Genomic DNA, 9,470 nt, shown 5'->3' with positions numbered 1-9,470 from the left:
TGAGAAGAAATTCAGTTGTAATTTTTGTAAAAAAACGTTTAATCGGAGAGGTAGTTTAAAAACACATCTTTTTATTCATACTGTTGAGAAGAAATTCACTTGTAATTTTTGTAAGAAAACTTTTAATTATAACTGTGTTTTTAAAAAGCATTTCTCTGTTCATATTGGCTGAAAAAATTGGCTTCTGAAACATTTAGTGAAAGAGGTTATTTTAAGACACAGCTCTATTGATTCTGGTGTGAAGAAATTCATATGTAATTTTTGTAAAAAAAATTTAGTCAAAACTGTCATTTAAAAACTTATTGCTCTATTCCTGCTGCTTTTTTTACATTATTGAATACACTATTCAAAACTAATTAGCTTATAAATAAGATCATTTGGAATCATTTATATAATGTATGTCCAATTCTATTAATAAAACTTTTTAATAACTTACAAAACTACATCATTCATATTTCCTTTATATCAGTTTGTCTAAAAGTTTATGATCCTTTGGAGGCAAAAATTAAGAATATGTATATTGTTATTGAAAAATAACATTTTGAGACCATGTGCTGGGTCCCAACTATATGGTGGATGCATTTTAAACCTCCCGGTCAAGTTCTCTAGAACACAAGAACAAAAAACATATATATTTCAATTTTAAGAGTTAGGGGTTGATTTGTTGAAAAATATTTATTTATACAAGGTGTCCCATATAAAACGCAATCCAACCTTATATTGGTAGGTATTGAAATAATATAATGCATGTGTAAATGTAAATGTTATTTTTATTATTACCATCCATTACCTTACATTTAGAGTAAATGTTGGAAGTGGCCGCCATCTTCTTGAATACAAGCTTCAATACTTTTTACAGCGTTTCTTGCAACTTTTTTCAGTTTGTGGCTGGATATTTAATACAGCTTGTCCAATATTCACTTTCAAGTGTTCAGGGTTTGTTCCTGTAGGCTTTTTCTTTGAGGAAATTTCTGTTCCAAAAAATCTTTGTGTTTATTAAAGCTTGATAAAGAGGTTTGAGAGGCTGTAGTTTTAGAAGTTTTCACACGACACGTTACTTTTTCAGATTTAAATAAAATATCCTGATATCGTTCTGCATTAATGGTGTACTCGAAAAAAATAGAACCGATTATTTTCTTCCGCGACATCGCGCACCACATGCCCAACTTCTGCGGGTGTAAGTGTTTTTTGTGATAAACGTGGGGATTTTCAGCACTCCAAATTCTACTGTTTTAGCTGTTTACGTAGCCATCCAAATGAAACCGTGCTTCATCTGAGAAAAATAACGAATCTATAACATTAATTCCCTCACGTAGAAATCGACGGAACCATTGACAATATTGTAGCCGTTTTTCTTTGACGGGCTCAAGAAGTTGATGAACCGTTTGAATGCGATAAGGTCGTAATTGTAATTGTTTTTGTTATTGTAAATGTGTTTTCAAATTGTAATTGTTATGGTGAAACAAATCATGCACTGCAACCACTGATTTCGTACTGAAGTACGACTCGACAATGAAAACACGTTCATCTAGCGAAAACACTATCTTGTGTCTAGCAATACACTGAACGTTATGATTGCATTGTTGTTACTATCGGCAGTGTTCTACTGCGTCGCCGTGATGTTCAGATTTGGATGAGTCCATTTCAGTAACGAGATATTAAATTAGCGTTAATAAAATTGTCTCTAAAATGCCATTGAAGAAAATTGAAATTGTTTTTCTGTGAGATCCCCCATTTCCTGAACAAATTTACATGTATAGAAATACTTGAACCAAATTTGAAGAAAATCGGTTCAGTCAGTTCTGAGATATAAGGAGAAAAGCAGTGCGACATTTATACATACATCATGTTTTTTGGTCTAAATGAACTAGTCAGACCTTAAACGTAAAGATTTAAAAAAAAACCCAATAACCTATCTTTCACATGAACTTTCCCTTTTAATATAGATATTCTAGGCATATTCGCAAGAAAAGTATTAGTTATTTAGAAAATAATGATAAGTTAGAAGCATATAATAATAATAATAATATCATTGTGAAAACTTGGTAACTACATTTCTTCACATAATTTAATTCAACTTTGATAACTAAAATACTTTTTAATGTGGTGTTTGATCTTGATCAAACCTCTGTAAAGAGATGGGGGATAAACTTTTATTTTTTGTTCTTTCTGGGTTCAAATTCTCAACCTTGAATTTATTACATTAATATATTAATTTTATTATATGCACATATTCTAAAATACTGGCAGGGCAGTTGGTACCATATGTTTTATCAAAACAAATTTATGTTTGGATGTAGTTCATAATACACAAACTATTATTTATTTCTATCTATAATTTTAACTATTAAAATACATAGAAATTTTTTTTTTAATTTTTGTGTTAAATGAATTTTTAAAAAGTTTATATTACATCCAAAAAAAAAAATTATTTATATATAAAAGTCAATGTGATATCTGATATTGCATTTTATTGGCCAAATCCCTCATGATTAGTTCAGTATGATGATATTCCGTTTGTAAACAATTAACAGGATGCTCATCAGCAAGTCGAGGTCTACATTTTGATATAATAATATCAGTACAAAAGTTCTCATCTGATACGCACGATTTTAGCATAATATCGTTATGAAGATTCATACTTTCTAGTCCCAATTCTTACTTGAACAAGCCCTACAATGTATGCACTCACTTCTGTTATATTCTACGAGTAAAAGAATTGATTAAACAAAACAGTCTTTTAAAATATTTTTTCAAACTGTTCAAGTATTTGAAGAACTTTATGACCAATTAAATTCACTGTCGCCTACCAATTTCTTTATATTTGGGAAACACATAAAATATCCCATCCTCGATTGTGATATTCATAAAACCCAGTTTTACTTTTAATGTTTTTACAGAGCCTATCGATTTAGCGATATGGTTTTGAATGCAAACCCTTGTTTTATGCAGTGAAATTTTGTACTTTCACAAGAACTGAATCGTCGCTGAGTATTACCTTATCGACAAGATGATTTAATCTAAATTAAATTAAATCTTTAACGTTACTAATTATATTTTTAATGATATTTGTCATTTTTTTTATTAGTAATATGGGTACTATTATTTCATATCACTAATTGTTAGGTTTAATTGGTATGGTACACTGCACTTTTTCAGTTAAATGTAAATGATGAGCTGCGAGATAGAAAATGTCAATGCAGTGTAATTATTGACTTAATTTAGTAGTGTCTTGTTAGCAGACTACTATTTATTATTAATAAACTGAAAGTCCTACTGTCACAATCAACTGGTAACAAATAGGGTGCTCCTTGGGTGCTGTTTTGAAAGGTGCAATGGTGGTGTTATAATATCTGCACAATCGTCCGATTTTCAAAATTCAAAGGGGGTATTTGTTAGTAGGTTGAAGGCTAATGTTTGCATGCATCAGGTACACACTCAATCTACCAGGTCACAGTTATTTGAAAATATATATTTATGTATATATAAACGTTTGTCTGTCTGTTTGTTTGTTATTGCATATTTGAGATTCAACCAATCAATTATTACCAAATTTTCAGGATATACTCATGTAATCCCAGGGAAAGTTTTAAGCCATTGATTGAGGCCCTACTTCCCTTAAGGATTAAGATATTATAAATATTCATTATTTCTTTGCCCACAAGTAGGGTAAGGTTGTGAATTAAAGATAACCATAAAGGAAAAAACAGATTAATTCTTTTACTTCATTATATTTCTGCCACCAAGGCAAAGAAATATGTTATGAATTTTTTGTCATCAAAGGTGTATCTTTTACAAAACCATTTAGATTGTGCTTAGGTGCAATCATTTTTCTATTGATCGATTTAATTAATGCCATTCCAAAAATATATCTGTGTTCTGGCGCTATCAAGTCTGATTATGGACGGAAAGATTCCAGTTGCATACTGTTATGGAAGCACTCGCATAGATGAGTGATTTCTGTGAAAATCAATTTATTTCATGGCGGTAAAAAAATTGATGTTTTTTTGAGCTTTTGGATTCTGTATAGCATTGCAAAAAATGAATGGAGACCCTCTTAAACTTAAGCAGCTTTTTCCCAACTTTCAGTCTGAAACATTATGGAATTTCTTCCCTTGAATAGTGATATAAAAGTTAATAGGTTGATTGGTATGTAAACATAGAACAAAAGTCAATGTAAATTGTATTGTGCAGTTACCTGTTAAGTGCAGATAGATGACATGGGATTACAATCAGCATCTGTTCTAATGGTTTTGGTTTTTTAGTTGCACCCCACATTGTATTAGGACTACTTGCAATAATGAACATGTCGAGCATTACGTTTTGAATCAGACTTTGTAACTTTTTTTCTAAAATAATTACTTTATTAAAAGTCGATTGAGCCTCCTTGAGGTGGCCATGAATATCCAAAACAAATAGGAGAAATTTGTAAATAAACGTTACAACTTCACTTGCAGAGTTGTAACTCAGAACCTAGCTTCACCATAAGTGACCCCCTGCACAGTCAATCGTGAAAGGTCATTTAAGGAATTCTCCATCTGAACCAAGCAACACTAGAGTTCAGAGAAGACGTCATTCGGATACAGTGGGCTGCCACTTAGATGATAACATGCAATTGGAGGCATGGAATACCCCGACAGTACATACACGAACAAGAGAAATACAAAATCCTAAATCTAACCAAAGGAAATAACCTACATTTCCACACACAATGTAAATTCACTCATGCAGACTGGTAAACCAAAAATAACTGGCACAAATTTTCATCACGAGTCTACAGGAAATAAGAAACACAGATCAGGACACCATGGATACTGAAGGATATAGTCGCTGTACAAAGGTATCCCTGGGAAGAGAGTGATGATGAAAAATATCCCACATTTTTAGTCAATGTCCAAATACACCTCCATATAAACACTCCCTACAATTTCTGGGATCTAGTCAACCTGACTATAAATAACATCCTCAGTAACCATGTTAAACAATTAATCAGAGACTTCAACACTCAATTATGCAGAGAAAGAAGATACGGCAACATCATCGGAAAATGGCCTGCCCAAAAGAAAACAAACAAAAATTGACGGAGACTTGTTGATCTCTGCAGAAACAACAATCTAAAGTCGAAATCATATTTCAACAGGAACTTCAAAACCTGGAAACACCTCGACTACAACTAAAAGAGAATGGAAACTAGATACATGGACAAACACCACCACAAGGAGATCCTTGTGGTGGTCCTCCACCCAGATCCCACTTAGAGAAGTTCTCCAAGCCTAGACCTCTAGGCTTGGAGAATCCAAGCCTAGACCTCTAGGCTTGGAGAATATACAAGCCTAGACCTCTAGGCTTGGAGAATATACAAGCCTAGACCACTATATAGTCAAAATTAAAATTAAATTTACTCCCCAAAGAATGCAATAAATCAAAGCCCCAAAACTAAAAGAAAAATGGAACCTACCCAACGGATCAGGAATGAAAATTTTCATAAAGCAACCGAAAAAATAATAATCACTGATTAACTCAAAGATCTAGTAAGCAACCTTAAACAAATCGCAGGAGAATTAGCACCAATAAAATCCTGTAGAAATCATCAATGGTGGAACAGCAAATGTGACGAAAATGGAGAAAAAACATCAAGTATGGTTATTTCATTCATCCCAAAAATCTGGAACATCCTTCCAAAATATAATAATAGAAAAAAAGAAACCATATGGAGAATGCCATAATGCCATACCGAAATCAAAAGGAAAAAAATTCAATAAAACATAGGCAAGAAACTACTTAAAAAAATCAGGTCCAAAAATACAATTCCCCAATCCTATTAATAAAGAATGAAAACTGTAATCTGGCCGATAACAATAAAGGCAACATAGAAATCCTTGCTAAATATTTCAACAAACTTCAAAATTGTGAAGAATCGACAAAACTCCTAAACTTCAATACCATCAGAAAACATTAACCCTCCCATAGTGAAAGAAGTCTACCAAGCACTGGGCAAGATGAAGAACTAGAAAACAGCCAGATAAGATCAGACTTTTTAGAGATCTGGAAACATCCAGAACATTTGCAAAAATTACCCTTCATACACAGCTTGTCAACACCTGGATCACAGAACACTGGCTGACAGCCCTCATCCATCCACTACACAATAAAAGGGGATAAAACACATCCTAATAATTACAGGAGAATCTCACTCCTAGATACAACATATAAAATTCTGTCAAGAATCATCCTCAACAGGATCGGTTCATAACTCAAGAAAGAACTAGGTGAATACTGGAGAGGTTTCAGACCCTGGTGGTTTGTCCAGGCCAGTTTATGAGTGTCGAGCTAATTATGGATTACAACAAAAAAAGAAACAAACATGGTGATAACATTTGTAGATTTCAAGAAACATTATGACTGCATCCACAGAGAATTCCTATTAAAAATTGTAAGACACCTTGGATAAAAAATGACAAAACTGACCCTCTCAAATCCTTAAAAATTCAGAGGCATGCTCTCAGAACCATTTGAGATCAAAACATGGCTGTGCCAAGGTGATAGGCTCTCACCACTATTATTCAACTGGGCTATAGAAATGAGGGAATGGCTATAAAAATGCCCCCAAAAGTAAAAATAGGCCAAAATATCAAAACAATTCAACTTGGTTTCGCCGATGACTTTGCAGTGCAAGCAAATGAAATCTAAAAAGCTATATCACAGATATTAGAACTTCAAAACATTGGAGATAAAATTGACCTCAAAATATCATTCGTGAAGAGAGAAATTATGTCCCAAAGACCAACAACTTAAAAGAAGTAAACATAAACAACGGTAATAAAGTGAAAATAGTAACCCAATTTAAATACATCTGAGAAATAATAAAGATAACCTAAATAAAACAAACTTGACCCAAATAATATGAAACGAACCAGCTGAAGATCAAAAATTAACTTGGTACAATAAAAAGTACCTGTCAATTAATGTAATAAAACACTACAACATAGTTATAAAGCCAGAAGCCACTTTTGCAGCAGAAACACTCTTCCACGTGAATAAACGATCAGACATACACTCCAGAAAATTGAAAGAACCTGCATCAATAAAACGTACCAGAAAGACGGTTAGTGGTGGATTTTTCTCAACAAAGTCGTGTACAAAGAATTAGAACCAATCATTGATACTTTCTAGAGATATATTAATTTAATCCCAATACCTTCAATATTTCTGTTCTGGCGCTGTAAAGTGTGATTATATATTGAAAGATGCCAGTTGAGTACTATTATAGAAGCATTCACACTCATAATGGTCTCTTAAGATCAGAGAACAGTTAAAACTTTTTTTAAATAATACATTCAACCGTAATGTACATTCAACTCATAATGGTCTCTTAAGATCAGAGAACAGTTAAAACTTTTTTTAAATAATACATTCAACCGTTAACATTTTTTTTTTTTTTTTAATTATTTTTACTAAACAGTGTAATTATGAGAAGTATACTTTTCTATTCCTTCACAAAATTCAGTTATATCCTAAGACCAAAATTTGTCAAAAAAGAAACAGTTATGTATAACTTATTCCTAAACAGATTATAAATTGCATTACAAACTTCTGGTATTAATCTGAATATATGTGATTTAGAAACTCAAGATATTTCTCAAGAAATGTGTAGCTGACTCCTGCAGATAAAATAATTTACAATTATTTCATGTTTTATTGCAGTAGACATAGCTTTTCTAATGGCGCTCATTTTTGTGTATTAAAATGAATTGAAAAGAAATTAAGAGCCCTTTGTTTGACATTTTCATGGTAAATTATATATTTTTGGATCTTCAGTATATAATTCTTTCATTATTAACTTGAATCATACATCCAATACTTAACCTGTTTTCTTATTTTCATTCATTCAATTCTTCCAGTGGATTAAAATCTAATAAAAAATTTAAAGTGACCGTATTACTTTTCTCTGTGTTTGATTTAATAAGAAGAAATTTAATGACCAATATCTTAATATAGGGATTAGTTTTAGAGAATATCTATACTTATTGCCAGATTTCTATTTTCAGTTAATATTAACAGAACTAAACTTCCGTAAATTCTTTTTTATAACGAGTAATTTTCAAAATCAGTCTATTAATATTTATATTAAGTTAGTCGATTCATTTTAACAATCGACTAATTTTCGTCGAACTCTTCCCGTAATTGTTTGTCAGTGATTTAGGGTAAGTAGTAGGATAAATGATTCTTCTTCAGAAACCGATGTGATTCTAAGAAAGAATCATTTCTCGTTCAACAATTCTTTTCCTTTCCAAAAAAGAAAGTAGTCCTCGAAACCAAGAGTACTGTAAATACGCATGCTCTTTTCTCTTTTTCACCGATGTTTAGCGGTTCATCACTGTTCACACTTCTGTTCGACTTCTAAGATAGACGAATCGAATGGTATTGGAGAAAGATTTGATTTCATCATATAACCAATCCAATTCATTATTGAGATTCGAAAACAGAAGAGGTTTCTCCCGCAAACCGATTCTCGATATTTTTGTGCAGTACAAAGAGTCGAATCGAAGGAACGACTAGTACACAAGTCTTTCCGTTACTGCTAAGAATATGTTTCCAGTTTTCACAGAGTGAAAGAAGTGTGTATGATTTACGTGTTGTAAGTATATTAATGTGCCTAAAAATAATAATATAGTAATTTCTATTATAACCCATTCGATAAGTAATCATGTTTGAGTAGCTACGAGGTATTTAAACCATATGTATATTTTGTGAAATAAAGGAACCTCATCTGGTTAGCTAACTGGAAATTTGTCATTAACAACAGAGATATTCAATGTGATCCTGAAGGCGAAATATTTGAAGTATTGTCATACAAGTATAATAAAAACATTAAACATATTTATAGAAATAGGCTTCAAATCATATCATATATGAAATCATACCCTACAGATAAAATACCCTATAGATTAAAATTTAGTGTACTGATTCTGATTGTTCAATTCTCTATACGATAGTTGTAGAAGGTTCATGTAAACTTTCTGTAAGAACACAATCTCATTTTTCTGTTAAATTTAAAAAAAATGGCTTCTGTGTATCACGCAAATTGTATCCTGCCTGCCATTACTAGAAAAAGTATAATAAATTTTGATGTTTAGTTAATTGCTTGTTTCTCCTGAAATTTTCATCCGAAAAATATGTGATGTATTTATTTACGCTGGCATTTATCAATCCAAAGTTGTGTAAGGAAGTTATAACTAGAGTCAGGTTAGGACACCTCTGCATTCGGGCCCTTCTAATACATTCATTGAAGATTCTTGCCTATATGTAAATTTTTTGAATATGTAAAAATTAAGTTTTTTCTTTTTACAACTAAATTGCTTTCCATTACTTACAAATCGTATAATAATACTATTTTATTTAAGCATGAAAGCTGATATACCAAGTGAAAATTTTCTTTTGCTAAAAATCATATCATTTTAGTTAATAAA

Source organism: Lycorma delicatula, chromosome 3, assembly GCF_047948215.1.
Source record: "Lycorma delicatula isolate Av1 chromosome 3, ASM4794821v1, whole genome shotgun sequence".
In the NCBI taxonomy this organism is placed as follows: domain Eukaryota; kingdom Metazoa; phylum Arthropoda; class Insecta; order Hemiptera; family Fulgoridae; genus Lycorma; species Lycorma delicatula.
The sequence above is the reverse complement of the archived record's forward strand: the minus strand, read 5'-3'. Positions refer to the sequence as shown.